The sequence below is a fragment of the Aquarana catesbeiana genome, linkage group LG11 (assembly GCF_042186555.1).
Source record: "Aquarana catesbeiana isolate 2022-GZ linkage group LG11, ASM4218655v1, whole genome shotgun sequence".
In the NCBI taxonomy this organism is placed as follows: domain Eukaryota; kingdom Metazoa; phylum Chordata; class Amphibia; order Anura; family Ranidae; genus Aquarana; species Aquarana catesbeiana.
This window is the reverse complement of record NC_133334.1, coordinates 191,189,146-191,209,718: the sequence shown is the minus strand read 5'-3', so window position 1 is coordinate 191,209,718 and position 20,573 is coordinate 191,189,146. Positions and strand designations below refer to the sequence as shown.

General features: G+C 42.7%; 1 protein-coding gene and 2 long non-coding RNA genes across 7 annotated transcripts in view; 1 reads left to right on the top strand and 2 right to left on the bottom strand.

Annotated features, from left to right (window-relative positions):
• Positions 1-20,573, bottom strand: part of CCS (copper chaperone for superoxide dismutase) — a 277,092-nt gene that overhangs the window by 128,005 nt on the left and 128,514 nt on the right. The window lies entirely within an intron of this gene.
• LOC141112364 (uncharacterized) overlaps positions 1-20,573 on the top strand; it is a 237,596-nt gene that overhangs the window by 215,546 nt on the left and 1,477 nt on the right. The window contains exon 2 of the long non-coding RNA XR_012236584.1: positions 19,849-20,011. This is a non-coding gene — a long non-coding RNA (uncharacterized lncRNA). The remainder of the gene's footprint in view (positions 1-19,848; positions 20,012-20,573) is intronic.
• On the bottom strand, positions 2,624-8,009 carry LOC141112362 (uncharacterized). Its single transcript, XR_012236583.1, has 2 exons — positions 6,788-8,009; positions 2,624-5,537 (listed from the first exon to the last, which is right to left on the bottom strand). It is a non-coding gene; the product is annotated as an uncharacterized lncRNA (long non-coding RNA).

Sequence of the window (20,573 nt, the reverse complement as noted above, 5' to 3'; positions counted from 1 at the left end):
CCCTCTCTTCAGTTGGCATTGCTATGGGACATCCCACATAGTAACCACTATGGCTATGTGTCCCGTGATGTATGATAAGAAAATAGGATTTTTATAACAGCTTACCTGTAAAATCCTTCTCTTTGAAGTACATCACGGGACACAGAGGTCCCTCCCTTCTTTCTGGTATACACGTGTATTGCTTTGCTACAAAAACTGAGGTACTCCCAGTAGTGGGAGGGGTTATATAGGGGGAGTGGACTTCCGGTCTTAAGGTGTGCCAGTGTCCATCACCTGAAGGTGGCCTATAACCCACATAGTAACTACTATGGCTCTGTGTCCTGTGATGTATGATAAGAAAAAAGCTTGGAAAACTACAGCAAGGCAGAAGGACTGAAGAACAACATTATTGTTAAAGCGGAGGTCCGGCCACTGCTGCAAAAATAAAAGCCAGCAGCTGCATATACTGCAGCTGCTGACTTTTAATAATCGGACACTTACCTATCCTGGAGTCCAGCGATGATGGCACCGCAGCTGATGTTTCCATCAGCTGTCGGATGCTGCAGCCTCCATTGCGAGTAAGGGAATCTGGCAGTGTAGCCTTGTGGCTTCACGCCGGGAACCCTACTGCACATGCGCGAAGCGCTGCTCCTCTCTCCTACTGGCCCGGCGGCTGGGGTAGGAGGAGGGAGCCCCGCAGTAACGTCAATACCCGCAGCTGAGGCTCCCGGAAGTGGGGACAGCATACCCATAAAAGTCAGGTATCCTGCCCCCCCCCTTCGAAAGGTGCCAAATGTGGCACCGGAGGGGGGGAGGAGTACAATGAGCGGAAGTTCCACTTTTGGTTGGAACTCCACTTTAAGGAACAGATCTGAAACTGACCTGGCTTGGAAGAAGGTCCTAGGCCTCAACTCATCCCATTACAGGCCCAAAAAGAACTGGGGTTTCACACATGGAAAGGCTGTCAGGTCAGACACCTCACAGTAGCAAATAAAAATACACCTCGAAGATGAATTAGCATAGAATCACCTCTAGGTAGTCCAAATAGCAGTTCCTGAAAACACAAAGAGAACCAACACTTGATCCCAGAGAGTCACAAGGAACAAAAGTGTACATTATAAGGGAACTTCCAATACAACGACCTAGGCAACTGATAAAAGGTTAACACATTCTTAACCGAAAACAGCAGGGAGCTATTTAAATTTGATTTGCTTGATCCAACCCATCTACAAGAAGGGGATGACACAGCCACTGTTTATTGAGGTTCAGCATTTATAGCGAAGCTCAATTCAGCAGCCATCTCTGTCCCTAACCTGTGCAAGGATAGTTTCAGTAGTGTGAAAGGGGAGGAAAGGCTAGTTTGTTTGTGAGAGTCTGTAGTACAAAAATCTATGTGTAGTGTAAGGATACCCATTGGCCTTTCCTCTGTAGCCTGCCCTGACCACACACCCACTGCACTTGCCAGTCTCAATGGCAACAGTAAGATAGCTCCTACAACACAGCACTTGCTAGCTATTTTTCATACATCAGCAAAGTTTGTACAATATCACATCAGTAACCAGCAGTGTATGTGGATTATTCCCTCAATGCTCAGCCCCACAGGATGAGCTTTAACCCCTTGCCGCCGAGCGTACGCAGATACGCGGCCTCGGGTTTCAGGGGTTATACCGGGATGATGCCCACAGCTGCAGGCATCATCCCGGTACTGTTTTTTAGAGAGGGCAATCGGCTATCCAGGGATAACAACCGAGCGGCTAAAAGCCGCTCGGTTGTTATCCCAGAGGAGCTGGAGGGGACATCCCCCCCTCCCGCTGCCTTCCCCCGCTTTTATCGGGCTTCCCGTCCCACCGGGAGTCCCAATCATCGATCTGCCACTTCCGGCGGCTAGCAAGAGACTGGCACGAAGCCAGAAACGGCTTCGTTCCAGTCTTCGCTCTGTAAACACGGAAGTGACGTCACTTCCTGTTTACTCGGCTTCCAATGGCGCCGGTTTTTAAAAAATATACAGTATTCAGAATCGTCGTTTTCGGCGATTTGAATACTTTGAAGTACAAAGGAGGGATTTGGGATCTTTTAGACCCCCGATCCCTCCATAAAGAGTACCTGTCACCACCTATGACTGTCACAAGGAATGTTTACATTCCTTGTGACAGCAATAAAAGTGATCAAAATTTTTTTTTTTTAAAAACACAATGTAAAAAAAAAATAATAAATGAAATTTAAAAAAAAATTTAAAGCACCCCCATGAGCTTGCGCAGCAAAGAAAGCGCATACAGAAGTTGCGCCCGCATATGTAAACGGTGTGCAAATCACACATGTGAGGTATCGCCACGATCGTCAGAGCGAGAGCAATAATTCTAGCACTAGACCTCCTCTGTAACTCTAACCTGGTAACCATTTTTTTTTTTTTATGTCGCCTATGGAGATTTTTAGGTACCGTAGTTTGTCGCCATTCCACAAGTGTGCGCAATTTTTAAGCGTGACATGTTTGGTATCTATTTACTCAGCGTAACATCATCTTTCACATTACACAAAAAAATTGGACTAACTTTACTGTTTCATTTTTTTAAAATTCATAAAGGTGTCTTTTTCCCCAAAAAGTTGCTTTTAAAAGACCGCTGCACAAATACCATGTGACGTAACATATTGCAACAATCACCATTTTATTCTCTAGATTCTTTGCTAAAAAAATATACATAATGTTTGGGGGTTCTAAGTAATTTTCTAGAAAAAAATACAGATTTTAACTTGTAAACACCAAATGTCAGAAATAGGCTTCGTCGTGAAAGGGTTAACCCCCTCAATCACCTATCCTTAGCTTATGTGTGTTAAAGTGGTAGTAAACTCTGATATAAAATTTGTACCTACAAGTAAGCTTACATTAAGTCTTACCTGTAGGTACAGAGAATATCTTCTCAACTTGCACTGTTTAGGAGATATTTATTAGCCAATAACCTCACTGAGCATGTCGTCATATATAATTAGATCACCTTGGAAATAATATTGTAATGTGGTTTAAATTAAAAAAAAATCTTAGTATTAGTTTGTATTTTTTTAGTGTGCATTTGGGCTATACTTGCTTATTACATATGCAGGCTCTGCTTCCTTTTTTATAGAGTAAAACAATGGTTATGCTTTACTGCTTGTGTTGCGTTTGATAAACAATATAATTTTATTAATCAGACATAACATTACATGAGACAATCTGTTTAGTAGTTGGTCATAGAAACAGAAATCAGTTTACTGTTGAGTTTGTTTGAGGATGCATCTCAAACTAAATGCCTTGTTGACAAGTACACAGGCTGTCCTCAAACAATGGGAACTGTTGACAGTTGGAACAGTCGGTTGTTAGGGTAAACAAGTTTGTAACCGTTGTCAACAAAAGCCCAAATAAAAGCCAGAAGCAGAGACATAGATGAGGAGTTCATCATGCATAAACACCATAGCAGGTAGAACAGGCAGGTCCAAAGTCCGGTGGGTCCGCGGTCAATTGTGGTCCGCATTCCGGCTTTGAGCGGCTCGCCTGGTTATTTGGACATGTATACCTTTTGTGGCCCCCCACGATCTCCCAGCAGTGGGGCCACAAAAAATATATATGCTGGCTGCCTTGGAGGGGACAGGGAGGAGGCAGAATGAGAGCCGTACACACAGGAGAATTTACTGTTTACACGGCAGCCTCTATAATAGGAAGTCCATCTCCTGCGCTGCCATTGGACAATTGTTCTGTCCACCAAAGGATGCGGGACTTTGTATTAAAGAGGCCGCTGAGAAAACAGGAGTTTTTCCTGTATGTAATGTTTTTGCATTCATTCTGCCCCCCTCCCTGTCCCCTCCAAGGCTTCAGATCGATGGTCATCAATCAGGCTGCACTGATAGCAATGGTGAGTCTGAATTCCTGGCAATGGTGGGTGCTGCACTGATGGCAATGGTGGGATTGCATTATTTTGCTCCACAGTTCCTTATTTAAAATTTAAGTTTTTTTTCCTAAAACTTCCCTCTTAAAGTGAAGGTGCGTGTTATATGCCAATAAATACGGTATATCCAAATAACATGCCTGAGCTCATCTCTGTTTCCTCACACACAGCCACAAAGGCAAGAGAATTCTTGTTGGGCAGCGTATTAGTGCTCGAACTAACACACTTAGACCGAATTTTAATGGTTCAACGAATGTCAAGCAAAACGGTCGGCCCTCACGCATGTTCACTTCATCAAATCTGGCCCTCTTTGAAAAAAGTTTGGACACCCCTGAGGTAGAAGGTTTGTAACCAGCCAGAATACCTAAGACACTTGTGCCTGATTTCCAACAACTGCTTAAGAAGCCTTGAGGCTCCATTCACACCTCAGCGTTTTGTAGCTTGAAGCCTCAAGCTACAAAACGCTTGAGGGGAAAAAATACATTATTCTCTATGGAGATGGTTCACATCTCCACTCCAAGTCGCCTGAAGCTCAAACAAGTTCTGGACCCTTTTTTGTCATGGGAATCGGGCAGATTTGGGTGTTTTTGGAGCGTTTGTATTCCCATAGAAACTAATGGAAACGCTCGATTCAAGCGTCTAGCGCGACGAGCGTTTCTACGGGCGTTTTGTGGCTTTTATCTGCTCAAGTGAAATAAATTTACATAAAGGAAATGACATAAAACATACACAGGAAGTGCACCGCATAGTATATGGTTCTATTAACAAACAACTAAAGGTTTAAAATTATTCAATTGCCTCAAGCTGCCATGGGACCTGTCCTGCTGGAGACATAAAGTAGGACGCATATTGATCCCTGACATGTGTACCTTGTTTGCTTCCACGAACACCAGTCCAATGAGCTCTTTCCATGTTCTGATGTAATGGGTCCTCAAACTCAAATCCATCCCGTTGCCTTACAAAGTTATGCAAGGCACATGCAGCTTTAACAGCACAGACTGCATTTTGCATGTTTAGAACAATGGGAGTGTGCAGGACCCGCCATTTGTTTGCTAAAATGCCAAATGCACATTCGACAACTCGACGCGCTCTTGTTAGCCGATAATTGAACACACTCTTCTGCACAGTTAGATTGTGCCCGAATAAGGCCTTAGAAGATGCTCACTCAGAGCAAAGGCCTCATCCCCCACAAAAACAGTGTGTAGGGGAGGGCCATTTGTGCCCGTGAGTGGACTGTTTTCTGGAAGGTCCAGACTATTGGTACGCAGCATGTGTCCAAATGAAGAATTCCCAAAAATCGACCCAATATCTATATAACGGAAGCAATAATTAGCATCAGCCACTGCCATTAAAACAAAAGAAAAATATTTCTTGTAGTTAAAATACTGGCTTCCGCTACACATGGGCTTTATCATCCGAATATGTTTCCCATCAATCGCTCCAACGCAATTGGGGAAGTTGCAGCGTTGCCAGAAAACTTCAGAGATCTGTGACAATTCTTCTGCTGTAGGTTTGTTAAACACAATATCCTTCAACACATCCCAAATAGCAGAGCAGGTGTCACGGACTGTGTAACTTGCTGTTGATTTTCCAACCCGAAAGGCATAGTGTAGACTTGCTAATGATTGTCCGGTTGCTAGGTACCTACAAAGAAATAAATATATATATATTTTAATTAGTTTTTTTACAGTTAAACTGCTCAAAATGAAGTGGAAGAGTATACGTGATGCCTACACTCGACATCTAAGACTACTCAGGGAATTTAGGAGTGGATCTGTGGCGTGTGCTCCTAGAGAATACGTGCATGCTAAAGAGTTGGATTTCCTTCGGCCATTGCTGGCTTTGGGGCGGTAAGCCATCATCTGTACGAATGTCATTAAACAAAATGTAAAGAGAAAGTTGTAATAATAATTTCTGTTTTCAGTACTGAAAACTGCCGGGAGGACAGTACTCCAAATAATGATTTGGACACAGATGCAAACAGTCAGCAAGCAGGCCAAACGTCTGCCAGTGATCAAGCAGGCCAAGAGCCGGAGAGCAAATTGTCGACTCCAGCGCGTTCGACATCTGCAACACCTGTGGGGGACAAGGAGTCCGCACCACCCATATGTGCTCGTGTACCTGCTAGAGCAACAAGAAGGAGGGCTCCTGAACCTGATTTTAATCGCATGTTGGACATTATGGCCAGTATGTCTGAAAGAATGAACAGCAACAGGTCGCATGTGCAGGTTTCCGCAAGGTGTCTGGAAGGTCTGATGGAGAAGGTACCATCAGAACTCCAGGCAGACATGTTGGCAGGTACCATCCGTTACATCGTGACTTTTATTCCACCAACCACCACATATAGGTCTTCAGAACCTCCACCACCTTATGGTCCCTATGCAAATCTCCCCCCGCCCCATCTCGGTTGTCATCACCACATTCTGCCACCCACCTTCCTCTGCCAACAGCACCACCTTCTAATTACCTTCATCTGCCAACACCACTACCTTCTAATTACCTTCCTCTGCCAACACCACCTTCTAATTGGCAGCATAATGAAAACCCCTCTACCTCCACCTGGTCACATTATGGCCATGCCATGAATGTGGTGATGTCAGCAAATGAGGCAGTCAACTCCTCCCAAACATTTCATCAGCTCTAAATTTTTTCTTGTTTTTTTTTATGAGCTACGTTAGCTCTATTTCTTTTTTTATTGTTGAGCTGTATATGTGAAGAAAAAATAAAGGAACAGAAAAAGTTATATTTCAAAAATATTTAATATTTAAAAAAAAAGGGTTTTTTTGCTTAAAAAACGCGTGTTTGGTGTTTATTTTATGCATATACAAAATTTTTAATCTTGGGTTCTTCATGTATCAGTCTTTAAAAAATTACAAAAAATAAGAAAAAATTACCTTAGTGTGATGATTAGTCGTTCCACAGGGGGTATACTGTTACGGAAATATGTATCCATTCGTTGCAACCGACTACTGAGTAAACCCATTAACTCATCAAAGCTGTGATCAAAAAAAAAAAAAAAAATGTGGGGTTTATTAGTGGACATGTTAAGAAAGGAACAATGTCAAACATCATGAATCCAAATCAGTTTTACTAACCTTTTTATGCACATCCTAATGTAGTCCAAAAATTTATCTTCGTGATCATGTAGGTCACTGTACATGACCCAAAATTGGCCTCTCTCTTTTCGATCAGCAATTACGGGGTGAACCCAGTATCTGCATGCCCTCTTCTCCTCTCTCTTTCATGCAGAAAATATGACGTAACAGTGGCTGCTGCCACAAAACACACCAACTCATCATCACTCATCTTTGCAGAGGACAATACAAACACATGGAGCAGGAAGTACAATGATGAACCGGAAGAAGAATATTCACCCAGGAAGCAGATGAAAAAAATAAAAAAACATAGCAACAAATGATGAAAGAGATGATCATGTTTCCTATTGGCTAAAAAAAAAAAAACGCCAAAGCTCAAAAACACCGGAAAACGCTGTATACAAACGCGCAAATACACGTAAATACGCGTGACAAAATGCCGGAAGAAACGATCAAAAACGCTACGCTCAGGTGTGAGTGCAGCCTGAGTCTTCGTTGTCAACGGAGATCATGAACACACAGTAACCGGAGTTAAGTAACTTGTAAGTGTATTTCTACTGTTACAGACCATAGTTTCTGCTCATCTGCTAGGCATCTTGCTTTATCGATCTGTCAGTCTTGATTTGTATTCCTAATATTGTAATAGTTTTGTATGTACAGCATTTTTTGATCAGTAAAAGCACATTTACACACTGCAGAGGTCTCAGCTTTCTTGCTTATATTGCAAAGTAACCTTGCTAGACAGAAGGAAGAAAAGCAATTGGGGGCTTGTGCCAGGATTGCGTTATAATTCAACTGAAGCAGACCTGTTTTTTGGTGTGTTGTGTAGGAAAACAACAATAGATAGCGGCACAGGTCAAAGTATGGGATTAAGCATTGCAAGTTCATAAAAAAGTCATTTGAGCAATTACTGCTCTGTGTGAAGATGAACAGTCTGTACAGTAGGGCAGCCTTGTGGGGGGAGTTGAAGCCACTCCAGATATATAAAAGAGAAAAACACAGCAACAGGCGCCTCTTAGTAAAACTGTTTTGCATTTAATAACAGATAGCATTAAATCACTCACATGTAAAAAACTGTTGTCAGGCACAGGGGGGTCCAGTTCAGGCCATATACGATCTCTGCAGCTTAGATGGAATTTCAGCTCTGTTCCTCTCCGCTGTCGGTGTATTGATCCACAGTGCACTTCCGGGATACAGGCGGGATCCACAGCGAGGCTTGGAGCGCGGCCAGTCACAATGAGGCTGGGGTGCAGAGTTCAAGGTATTGGCTGTACTGCCGTAAAGCAACGCATTTCTGAGCATGCGCAGAAGGCGCGCTCCTTTGTCAAGCTATAGTCAATGGGCTTTTCGTGGTCTATTTATATGCCTGCACGGCACTGCCACCTAATGGTAAAGTTTGATATTGTCAGCTGTATGAAAAAAGGAGCAATATGTTTATAGTGACAGATCACTACGAAGATGGGAAAAAGAACATAGTGTGTATATATTGGAATACTTCACTATTGTCTTTTTGCAGATAATAACATTATGATAATACTGGATATAATGATACAAAAGCAGAAGACATGGTAAATTTATACAGAAAAGAAGAGCATATTAAAACATTTTAAAACATCAATCTTAAACATATATTATGCAGTGTTAGGTATGGATGTCGATTAGCCAATTATTTAGACTCCTAAAAAAACATAGCTATCCATGCAGCAGCCATGTTATACACTAGATGAAAAAAAAAAAAAAAAATTATATATATATATATATATATATATATATATATATATATATATATATATATATATATATATATATATATATATTATATACACACACATACACACACACACACACACACACACAGATATATTACTTGCTTAAATCTTGTGTGAAAAAGGGGGGGGGATTATTTAATGTTCTTAAATAAATGTTATTTATTTGTTTATTTAAAGGATGGTATTATTTTTCACATATATATGTATACACACTATAATTTACACTAAGATTACTGAAATAGGTATGATAAATCCAATGTGGATAATACGTTAAAAATGTGTTAAAATCTATATTAAGTGAATAGGTTCACATGGTAGATTAATATTTATGAGCAAGGCAGTGTATGGAAAATGACCCAAAAAGGGAAAAAGAAGAAGAGGGGAAGAACGGGGGGGGGGGGGGGAGGGGGGAGAAGAGAGGGGGAAAAAGGTGGTGAAAGAAGGAGACGGTAAAAGGAAAAGGTGGGGGGGGAGGGGGGGGGGGGAGAAAAGAGGGAGACAGAGTTTTATTACTTACAAGCTGCCAGAAGGGCCCACCAACCCAAAGATCTTTATTCAAGACTATAGGGTTTTAAAGGGAGTCAACATGTAAATTCACCTGGAGTAAGAGAGGAGAATTGGAAAATATATTTAATAACATGAGATTTGTATGTTACAAGATAGTTGAGATTTCCAACTCCTCATTGATACCACCAGGATTTAGAGTATCTAAGGAATAAATACAGAAGGTCTCGCGTTCACACAGTTTGTGGAATCTTTCTGCTACAGAGAAATTTTTGGGCATTTGCTCCAAAATCCAAACTTCGAGACCTTCTGTGGATTTGTTGTGGTGTTCTGCAAAATGGCGGGGGACACTATGCCTAGACTATCCCCCCCTTCCCCCCCCCCCCTTTTTTCATAACAGATTTAGGCCAGTAATATATCTATCTATCTATCTATATATATATATATATATATATATATCTCTATCTATCGATCTATATATATATGTATATATATTTTTTTTTATTTTTTTTTTTTTCATCTAGTGTATAACATGGCTTCTGCATGGATAGCTATTTTTTTTAGTATTCTAAATAATTGGCTAATCGACATCCATACCTAACACTGCATAATATATGTTTAAGATTGATGTTTTAATATGCTCTTCTTTTCTGTATAAATTTACCATGTCTTCTGCTTTTGTATCATTATATCCAGTATTATCATAATGTTATTATCTGCAAAAAGACAATAGTGAAGTATTCCGATATATACACACTATGTTCTTTTTCCCATCTTCATAGTGATCTGTCACTATAAACATATTGCTCCTGTATTCATACAGCCGACAATATCAAACTTTACCATTAGGTGGCAGTGCCGTGCAGGCATATAAATAGACCACGAAAAGCCCATTGACTATAGCTTGACAAAGGAGCGTGCCTTCCCCGCATGCTCAGAAACGTGTCGCTTTACGGCAGTACAGCCAATACCTTGAACTCTGCACCCCAGCCTCCTTGTGACTGTCTGGCCGCGCTCCAAGCCTCGCTGTGGATCCCGCCCGTATACCGGAAGTGCACTGTGGATCAATACGCCGACAGTGGAGAGGAACAGAGCTGAAATTCCATCTAAGCTGCAGAGATCATATATGGCCTAAACTGGACCCCCCTGTGCCTGACAACAGTTTTTTACATGTGAGTGATTTAATGCTATCTGTTATTAAATGCAAAACAGTTTTACTAAGAGGCGCCTGTTGCTGCGTTTTTCTCTGGTGTGTTTTGTAGCTTGTGCTAGCTAAAAATGCTGCGTAAGCGGTTTAGGAAAAGCAAGGCTGCAGAGGTTTCTGGTGTCCTGAATGGAGTGTGCAGCTTACCTATCTGGGCCAGAGACAATTAAGGAAGCCTCTTGCTAAAAAATTTGCAAAGTATGCTTCTTTCTTCAAATAAGACTTGGGATGATAAAGTCTCAGATCATTTTTTAGATTTTAGCCTTAAGGGGTTGGATTTAAGTAAAGCAAGGAAGGGGACAGTGTCCACAGTGGGTTGGTACTTTCTTCATGCTCTCTATACTGAATCACAGAGAAGGGAGAAGGCAGCAGCAGAAATGAAGGTATTAAAAGACCAGCTAGCAGTTGCTTCAGAGTGTGTACGTTCAACTGCTAGTCGGGCTGATGATTTGGAAGAGCGGTGTGCAGCCCTCATGACCAAATCAATTTAATTTTTATTCTGCTCTCCGTTGTGAGTAATTAGTTGTGTCTGGGGTCCATTGGCTGAAGGAACCTTATGCTGTTGATGTAAACTAGAGTAATGTTGATGTTACACAGTTTGATCCAAATAACTCCTTTACTTCACCTGTTGCAGAAATAATAGTGCCGATAATTATTAACATTGTTGATGTTTTGTTTCTATGCTTGGGGTGTCAATAGATTTATGAGACTTGTGTGAAGGTCTGACCAGAGGACTGTAGTAGTGAGCCTGTGTGGCGAGTAATGCCTATGTGGCAAGTGTACAGGCCTGTGTGGCCAAACGTAATAAAGTGCCATTTGACAGCTACTGTGTGTGGCACGGGGGAAGAAAAAATTTTGGGTGACGACCCACAAATAGTAGAGACTCAGAGTGAGGACTCTAGATTGGGAGCACAACGCTCCCATGGATCTCTCGTGCCGGGAGAGGTAGAAATAAAAAAATGGCAAAGTAAATTAAGTCCTATGAAAGACATGACAGACAGCTATGGACAGTGGTTAAGAAATGACACAAAGACTAATATAGGCTGGACAAAACAGACCAGATCTAATACCAGAAGGAGTTATGATCCATTACCTTGGGTTTCTGTGTATGTTAATTTTTATGGCAGATTGACAGAGTTGGATAAGGGGATTAAATGTGTACAATTTTGGATTTTTAAAAGTATGCAACGTGATGAAATTAACTAGTTATGAGCCTGTCAAAATTTTTCTAAAGCATATCACTGATGGGTCTAGCAAAAGAGAACTAGACTAGAAAATGCAAGCGTTACCTAAATGTTTAACCACTTCAGCCCCTGCGCAATGACCAGGTAATTTTTTGCGATACGGCACTGTGTCGCTTTAACTGACAATTGTGCGGTCATGCGACGCTGTACCCAAACAAAATTGATGTCCTTTTTTTCCCCCACAAATAGAGCTTTCTTTTGGTGGTATTTGATCATATCTGCGGTTATTTCTTTATCATACATCACGGGAGACAGAGCACCATAATAATGACTATTTGGGTTATACGCTACCTTTAGGTGATTGGATACTGGCATCCAATAGTAAGACGGTTCCTCCCATATAACCCCTCCTACACAGGAAGTACCTCAGTTTTTTCACCAGTGTCCTGAAGGTGATGGTCATGGCTGTTGAAGCTCTTCAAAATTCTTCAATGATGTCCCAGTGAGGATGTTATAATCGGATCCATTCGGATGGCATAAGAAAGCTAAAGTGGATGGTACCCGAGCCTCGGTTCAAGAGCGAGGTTTTGCCTGTAACATGTCCTATATGGCGCTGGACCCTTGTTAAGTTGGTATTCCTGGTCAAACTTGCCCAAGGTAAACCAGAAGGGTGCCTTACAGGTCCAAGGGTGTGGACCCCAAAGAATGGGGGACCTGGTCCTTGAAGGTCCTCAGAGGCGCTACCCGCCGTGATGGGGGAAGATTGGGCCTGGTAAAATAGGCCCTGCTGCTTGGGATGGTTAGTACGCCCTTTTGGAATTTTTATATATTTCCCTCTGTTTTCTGCTGAAAAAACCTTAGTAACTTGTGTCTTGGAGGTTACAGATTGTCCGGTATGGCATGCACTTATGGCGGGGCGTGCACTTGCACTGCGTGTGCGCGCACCTCTGGTGTGCACGCCGTCGGTGTGTGCCAATACTGTGCGCATCGCAGATGCGCCGCGTGCGTCAGGCACGGCAGATGCGACGTGCATGCCGCTGATCACATGGGCGCACGCTCAGTGGACCGTCAAGTTAGGCTTTATAAGGACTGGAGCTCCTGACGTGCGCTGGGACAGCACAGAGCGATACTTGAGCACGTGAGTCTGGAGGTTTTTGGACACAGTTGCGACAGGTTGAACGCTGGTTACAGCTTGTGGAGAGTACTTTTTTCCTTGTAAGTGAGCAATGTCTTCCAGAAAACGAGGTACAGGGAGCAAGGCAAGCACAGGGGTAAGAGTACCTCCCTTAAAAACAGGAGACCAACCCCATGCTGATGCAGCCTCAGTCTCCCCTGAAAGACCTGCTGCATCTGGCCTGGCTGAGCCATTGCATTTGTCAGGCATAGTGGCCACTACCAATTTTCCTGCCTCGGCTTAAGTTACAAAGGATGATTTGGCATCTGCCCTAGTGGGCCTTGAAGGCAAAATAGTTGGCATGATTGTCTCTGTAACACAGGGAGGGAAGAAGCGTAATAGATCTCCCTACCCTGAGCCCGGGCCAAGTGGAGAATCACTAGAGCACCAGGACTCTTATAGCCAGATGGGTCCAGGTGATCTGGAACCAGAGTGGGCAGAGGATTTGGAGGAGGTGGCCATAAAAGACCGAGAGGAAGGAGAGGCTGAAGAATCCTCAGCTGAGGACTCCGGTTCAGAGGAGCCAATTTCAGCCTCCCATTCCCAAAAATTGTTTATCCAATCTCTGACTGAGATGGTACGAGTTGGGTTTAAGTTACCCCCGGTTCAGGAGTCTGGACTCTCCTGTTCTACATTGGGATCCTTGCAACCTCAGCAAGGTTCCCAAGCGTTCCCTTTGCATCCATTATTGGAGCAGGTGGTTTACGCAGACTGGGATCATCCTGACAGGATATACTTACCTCCAAAAAGGTTTTCTATCTTATATCCTTTGGAGGAAAAGTTCAGGAAGAAATGGGATAGACCTAAGGTGCACGCCGCCATTTCTTCAGTTAATAAGAGTTTAACCTGTCCAGTGGATAATGCCCAGGTATTTAAGGATCCGGCCGATAAAAAGCTGGAGTCCTTATTAAAATATTCTTTTGCTGTGGCTGGTGCAGCAGTTCAGCCAGCAGTTGCAGCTATTGGGATTTGCCAATCCCTAAAAGACCTCTTTAAAAGGTTGATACAAAACCTACCTTGCCAGGAGGAACCTACCGAGGAATTGTCGGAGCTTCCTCATGCTTTATGTTTTGCAGTGGACGCATTGAAAGACTCGATCCAGCAGATGTCTCGTTTTGCGTTGCTGTCAATACTTATGCGCAGGGTCTTGTGGCTAAAGAACTGGCCTGCTGAGACGCCATGCAAAAGGCTACTCGCAGCTTTTTCATTCCATGGAGAACGATTGTTTGGCGAGGATCTGGATAAATATATCCAAAAGATCTCAGGAGGAAAAAGTGCCCTACTCCCTACTAAAAGAAGAAGTAAGCAACCCTCTTTTAAAATTCCCAGTGCTCCAGGGCCTAGTGCTTCTTCTCCCAAGCGGTATCGACGGCCTCAACCGTCTGGGTTTAAAAGACCTCAGAGTCAGAGGAAGCCCTGGACCCAAAAGCCAGCCAAGTCCAACTCCAAGTCAACCTTGTGAAGGGGCGCCCCCGCTCTCAAGGGTGGGGGGCAGGCTTCGGCTGTTTTTGGATGCCTGGGAACAACTGGTCCAAAACAGATGGGTCATTTCCACTGTAAGACAAGGTTACAGAATAGAGTTCCGGGAAATTCCTCTAAACCGTTTTATGTACTCAAGGGTCCCATCAGATCCAGAGAAAAAGAAATGCCTGTTCCTAGCATTGCAGCATCTGCAGAAGCAGGGGGTAATTGTCAAAGTTCCACACGAAGAAAGATTCAAGGGGTTTTACTCAAACCTTTTCACCGTGCCGAAACCAAATGGGGAAGGCAGGCCCATTTTGGACCTCAAGGCTCTCAACCTCTTTGTAAACGTCCGGTCCTTCCGTATGGAGTCTGCTCGTTCAATAATAAAATCTCTGAGAAAAGGAGATTATTTAGCGTCCATAGATATCAAGGACGCGTACCTTTATGTATCGATCTTCGGTCCACATCAAAGGTTTCTACGTTTCGCAGTAGAGGGCCGTCATTTTCAATTCGTGGCACTGCATTCGGTCTAGCCACGGCCCCCAGGGTTTTCACAAAGATTCTAGCCCCGGTGTTGGCATCCCTAAGGTCCCAGAAAATCTCCGTAGTAGGATATCTGGACGATCTTCTCCTGAGGGATTGCTCTTGCCCCATCCTGATCCAAAACGTGTCAAGAACAGTGCAGGTTTTACAACACCTAGGTTGGATTCTAAATGTGGACAAGTCAGCCCTTTGTCTGACTCAAGTCTTGGTATATCTGGGTCTGGTCTTGAACACCGCCCAAGAAAGGGTGTTTCTACCCCCCTTAAAGGTCGTTTCCATAGTGGAACTCGTCCAGAGGGTGAAAAAAAGAACCAAGACCTTCTATTCGGCTGTGTATGAGGTTGCTGGGCAAGATGGTGTCATCCTTCAATGCAATTCTATATGCAAAATGAGGGGAATAACTGCGCTACAGTGAAATACATAAACAATAACAATTATAGCCACGATTCATCTTTGTAACACAAACACAGTGAAATTAAATAAGAAAAAAAAGGGGTTGAATCGCGCTAAAACAGATTGGTGATCATACACATCACCAAAACAAATATTTAGAACTAAGTGAAGAGATCCCCTTTAGTGTATACATAATATACAAAACACATGTCAAATGAATAATCAATCCAAAAATAAAATGTTCAAAGTGATAATAAAAAGTCCATGTATAAAAAATAAATCACCCAAGTGATATGAAAGTATCTTAAAAAAGTTCCAAAAAACAAATTCTTGCTGTGAGAAGAAAAAAGCGTGCTTGCTCCACCACCGCGAAATCAGACTGGCCGCCTACCAGAAACTCATGATCCCCTGTTACAGAGGATCAGAGAAAGCGGTTTGTTAATACTGCTTCGAACCATGACCAACGGATCAGAGACCTTATACCGAGATGGGACATCAAAGACTGCAGGGTCAGGCTAAAGATGTTCACACTGACAGGTACTCAGACATCAGCCCATAGCATTGCAGATACGGTCATAGAAGGAAAAAAAGGCTCCATATAGTGTAAAATCATTGACTTTATTGGATAAGTAAAAAGTTAAACTCACATGTTGGTAGACAATAGTAGGCATGTAGTGTAGTCTGGAGCGCCAGCCGGAAGCTCACAGACAGCCCGTCCTACTGGAAACAACAGCAGCAATGGGAGGTGACGAGAACACGTCGCTCTGCCCTACGCGGCGTTTCGTGATAGAGTTACATCATCCAGGGGCCTTTTATTTTTGGATTGATTATTCATTTGACATGTGTTTTGTATATTATGTATACACTAAAGGGGAACTCTTCACTTAGTTCTAAATATCTGGTTTGGTGATGATGTGTATGATCACCAATCTGTTTTAGAGCAATTCCATATGCACAGTTCCACTCCAGGGTGTTCCAGAACAGTATTCTGGAAGCCTGGGACAGGTCTGCTCGAACCTTAGATCATCCTATGGTTCTATCTCCACAGGTACAAGGGAACCTCTCTTGGTGGGTAAGAACCAGCAATTTGAGAAAAGGAAAACCTTTTCCACCAGCAGCCTGGAGAGTGGTAACTACAGATGCCAGTCGTCTCTGCTGGGGAGCAGTCCTGGAGGAGGCGTTTGTCCAGGGAGTATGGTCCCAGGCAGAAAGGACCTTGCCCATCAATCCATTGGAGATTCGGGCAGCTTGTCTGGCTCTGCGCTTCTGGACATCCAGGTTGCGGGGTCTTCCTGTCCGAGTCCAGTCCGACAACTCCACGGTAGTGGCATATATCAACCACGAGGGAGGTACCAGGAGCCGGGCAGCCCAAAGAAAAGTAAATCACATACTGACTTGGGCAGAAAAGAATGTGCCGTTTCTTTCGGCAGTGTTTATACCGGGGGTGGAGAATTGGCAGGCAGACTTCCTAAGTTGCCAAAAATTGTTGCCAGGGGAATGGTTCCTGCATCTCGAAGTTTTTCTACAGATCTACCAACAATGGGGGACCCCAGATGTGGATCTGCTGGCATCCAGATTCAATACCAAACTGGACAGGTTTGTATCCAGAACCAAGGATCCACTTGCTGTCGGGACAGACGCATTAGTAGTTCCTTGGGATCAGTATTCTGATATATGCTTTCCCTCCGATCCAAATTCTGACTCACTTACTACGCAGAATACAGGAGGAACGAAAGCCAGTGATCCTGGTAGCCCCAGCGTGGCCCCGGAGATCCTGGTACTCGGAGGTTGTGAAGTTGGCAGTGGGTGACCCATTAGACCTAAGAAAAAACAAGGGTTGCGCTAATACTGGTATAACATAACGTGAAATCTACAGTGAAAGAAGATTTATATAATAATCATGAATAAAAGTAAAGCAATGTGCAAAACATTTAGTGGTGATGAAAGAAAGTCCAATCAGATGAAACATCAATTAAATTTCTTAGTGAGTCCAAATCACCAATAATAGACAACAGAAGTCCAAGTGATAATAAATATGATTCTGTGACAGCAAGGGAGGGTCCACCACCAGAAATGGAAGGGGTTGCTCCTTACCAGATGGCCATGACCCCCCACCACAGAGGATCACAGCAAGCAGAGATCTTTAAAAGCCAAAAATGGAAACTGTCAGCGGTGTCCACCAGAGGTCATCTCATCATCAGCCACACCAACGAACCCATGGCAAAGGTACCATAAAATATAGAAGGAGCTCACATAGTGTAAAACCGATAGGATTTATTGAAAATAAAATAAAATACAAATGCACACTTACAAAGCGTAACGAGTAAAACAGCCTTAAGTCCGGCTCCGTGGCCACCGGAGCTCGGACAAACCCGTCCTGCTGGAATGCAACTCGCTTGGGGGTGACGTCAGCGCGTCGTCTGGCTCCGCCCTACGCGTTTCGTGACATCATCACGTCTTCCAGGGGCACTGTGCCTAAGATGCTTTTATAGCCTAAGATGAGGTTCAAGGAGATAATGTGTTTTTCAAAAAGGAACCAGGAGATGTTTAAATTATAATAAAATTGGGCATCTTGCAAAGAGGCGCAGATACCAAAGAACATTGTGAACAAAATGATGGAATAACAGAATTGCAGTTGAGGAATCAGAGCTACGATAGCCTTTGCTTGGCTGATGATTTTGTGGTTTATGCTCATCTGATGCCAGAGACCAGTAACATGAAGAAAAAGATGGTGAAAAAGGCAAAGATGGGACTGGTGGCAGTACTTTAGCATTAAGTTCAACTGGGAGGTGTCCAATTTTGTCTAACCAGTCTTTCCCTGGAGGTTTTCCAGAAGAATGTTGTCACGTTTTCTGTATATCCTGCATTCCTAAATGGTGTGAAACCTCCTCATCCTGCCTAGTTGACCGCAAACCCTTTCAAACCGTGTATAAAATAGATCTGGTTGGTAGATGCACCAAGATCCATGTCGTGGCAAGAACACAAAAAGAAAATTGTAGCTGCAACCTGTGCCAGTGCTGCTGTACAAAAAGGAAGATATGCAAATGAAATCTTGAAAAGAGCAAGGACAAAACATTTGTCATTAGCAGGGCTGAGCAAGTATGAAGCAATCCTGCTTGAATTAGGAGATAGAATAGAAGTGAAAAGATGTACTACAATCAATCCTGCCAGTGTTTTCCTAGAGAGAGAAGAAGACCTCGAAGAGAAGGGTGACCACATCTGCTTAAAACTTATGGAAGAAGAAATGCAGCAAATCTCCCCAGTAAAGGACAATCCTCTTGAAAATCCTGATCTGATCCTGTTTGTAGACAGTTCACATCTTTACAAAGATGGAGTCCCAAGAACGGCATATGCGGTGACATTGGAGGAAGAAATTGAGACCCAACTACTCCCTTCATCACTTTCAGCCCAGGTTGCCAAAGTGGTAGCAGGTCCTGTGAGGCCGCAAAGGATAAAACAGCCAACATCTACACTGATAGCAAGTATACTCTTGGAGTAGTCCACGATTATGGACCCATAAGGAAGAACAGAGGATTCACAACTGCTGCAGGAGAACCAATTCAAAACTGGAAATATGTTCAAGAACTTTTGGAAGCAGTCACCCTCCCAAAGGAAGTAGCCATCCTGACGGTCAAGACATATACTGCCAGAAAGACCATTGAAACACCAATGGAAGGAATCATGACCCTAGTTACTGATTTTGCAAAGGAAGAAGAAGAAGCCTGTAAAAGATTGAAGGAAAAGAAGAGAACAAATACTGAAAGTAAAATAACTGATTGTGCAAGGAAAATGGAATATATGTCCCACCTCAAACGGAGAATATGATCATGCAACTAGCCCATGGCCCAGGTCATGTAAGCCCTAAGGCAATGGAGAGAAACATAAACAAGGCTGGTTGGTTTATTCAATACTCCAGAAACGCATGTCAAGACTTTGTTGAGGAATGCATAATTTGTGCTAAAAATAACCCAGGAAACTGACCAGAGTAACACAAAGACATTTGGCCAAGCCACTTTTCCCTTTCCAAATTCAGACTGATTACATCCAATTGCCCAAATCAGACCAATACTAAAATGTTTTGGTGCGCGTAGACATGTTTTCGGGCTGGATAGAAGCCTGGCCGGTGGCTAAAACAAATGCTAAAGACAACAGCAAAGAAGCTCCTTTCTGAAATAATATGCCGTTTGAGTCCCTGAAACCATAGAGAATGACAGAGAAACACATTTCACTGGACAGATCATGCAAATTATATGCAAGGACTTGGCAATTGTGCAGGCCTTCCATGCCCCTATCATCCTCAGAGTTCAGGGAAGGTAGAAAAATATAATGGAATCGTTAAAGATAGGAAAATAGTTAAAGATCTAAATTAATGTAGGAAAGGGAGGAAGGTTCAGTAAAGAAACAGTGGCCAGAACTGTTGCCTCTGGTTCTTTACAGCATCAGGATAACCCCTACTTATAGGTCAGAGAACTTGAGCCCTTATAAAATTTTGTTTGGGGACCCACCTAAGAGGTTGTATTTTCCACATTAGACTGCTGTAATGTATAATGATTTTGTTTTTTATGTAATTGTCTAATACAAGAAACTAACTGTGATCCACAAGCTTATTTTTTATTCAATTCCAGATCAAGTAACTGGAACACATGATTTACAGCCAGGTGATTGGGTCCTAGTAAAAGAACATGTGAAAGTACCTTTGGGACCAAAGTTGAAAGGACCCTTCCAAGTGCTCCTGACAACTGCTACAGCTGCAAAGTGACGTGGATACATGCCAGACATTGCAAGAAAGTAAGGCTGATTTCAAAAGATGAGTAAACTACGGTTATGCTTTTGCTTGATCTTAGCAGTCGAGGCTATAGAGGAAAATTACCTGTACAAATTAAACATGCTAACAGGCATAAGAAGTAATTTGAGTAATTGCTAAATATATTCACATAGGCCAGACACAAAAAAAGCACAAAGATAATTTTTCCCATTAATTTAACACCTGAAAAACTATCCTTATGAGCCAAGCCAGAAATTGGCCTTAACAAGGCCCCAGGCGTTAAACTTATTTACCTTAATGCTGAGTTTAAGCAATACAAAAGCTGCCCAAAAACTAGTATGTCTAAAAATACCACAAATGTTCTATTATTGTGAAAATACATTTTATGATAAATATAACTTAAGGCCTTTGGAAATATCCCCTTGTTTAGTAAGGGAAAAAGGTATACAATGTGACATTATGATAGGAAATATGACAAACTCAGATTACACTTTGTTTAGAAAAGGTAAATTTTCATGGATTCAACAGATACTTACGTCCTCATAGGAATCATCGTTTTAGGATTGCTTGCTTATTTGTTTTTTT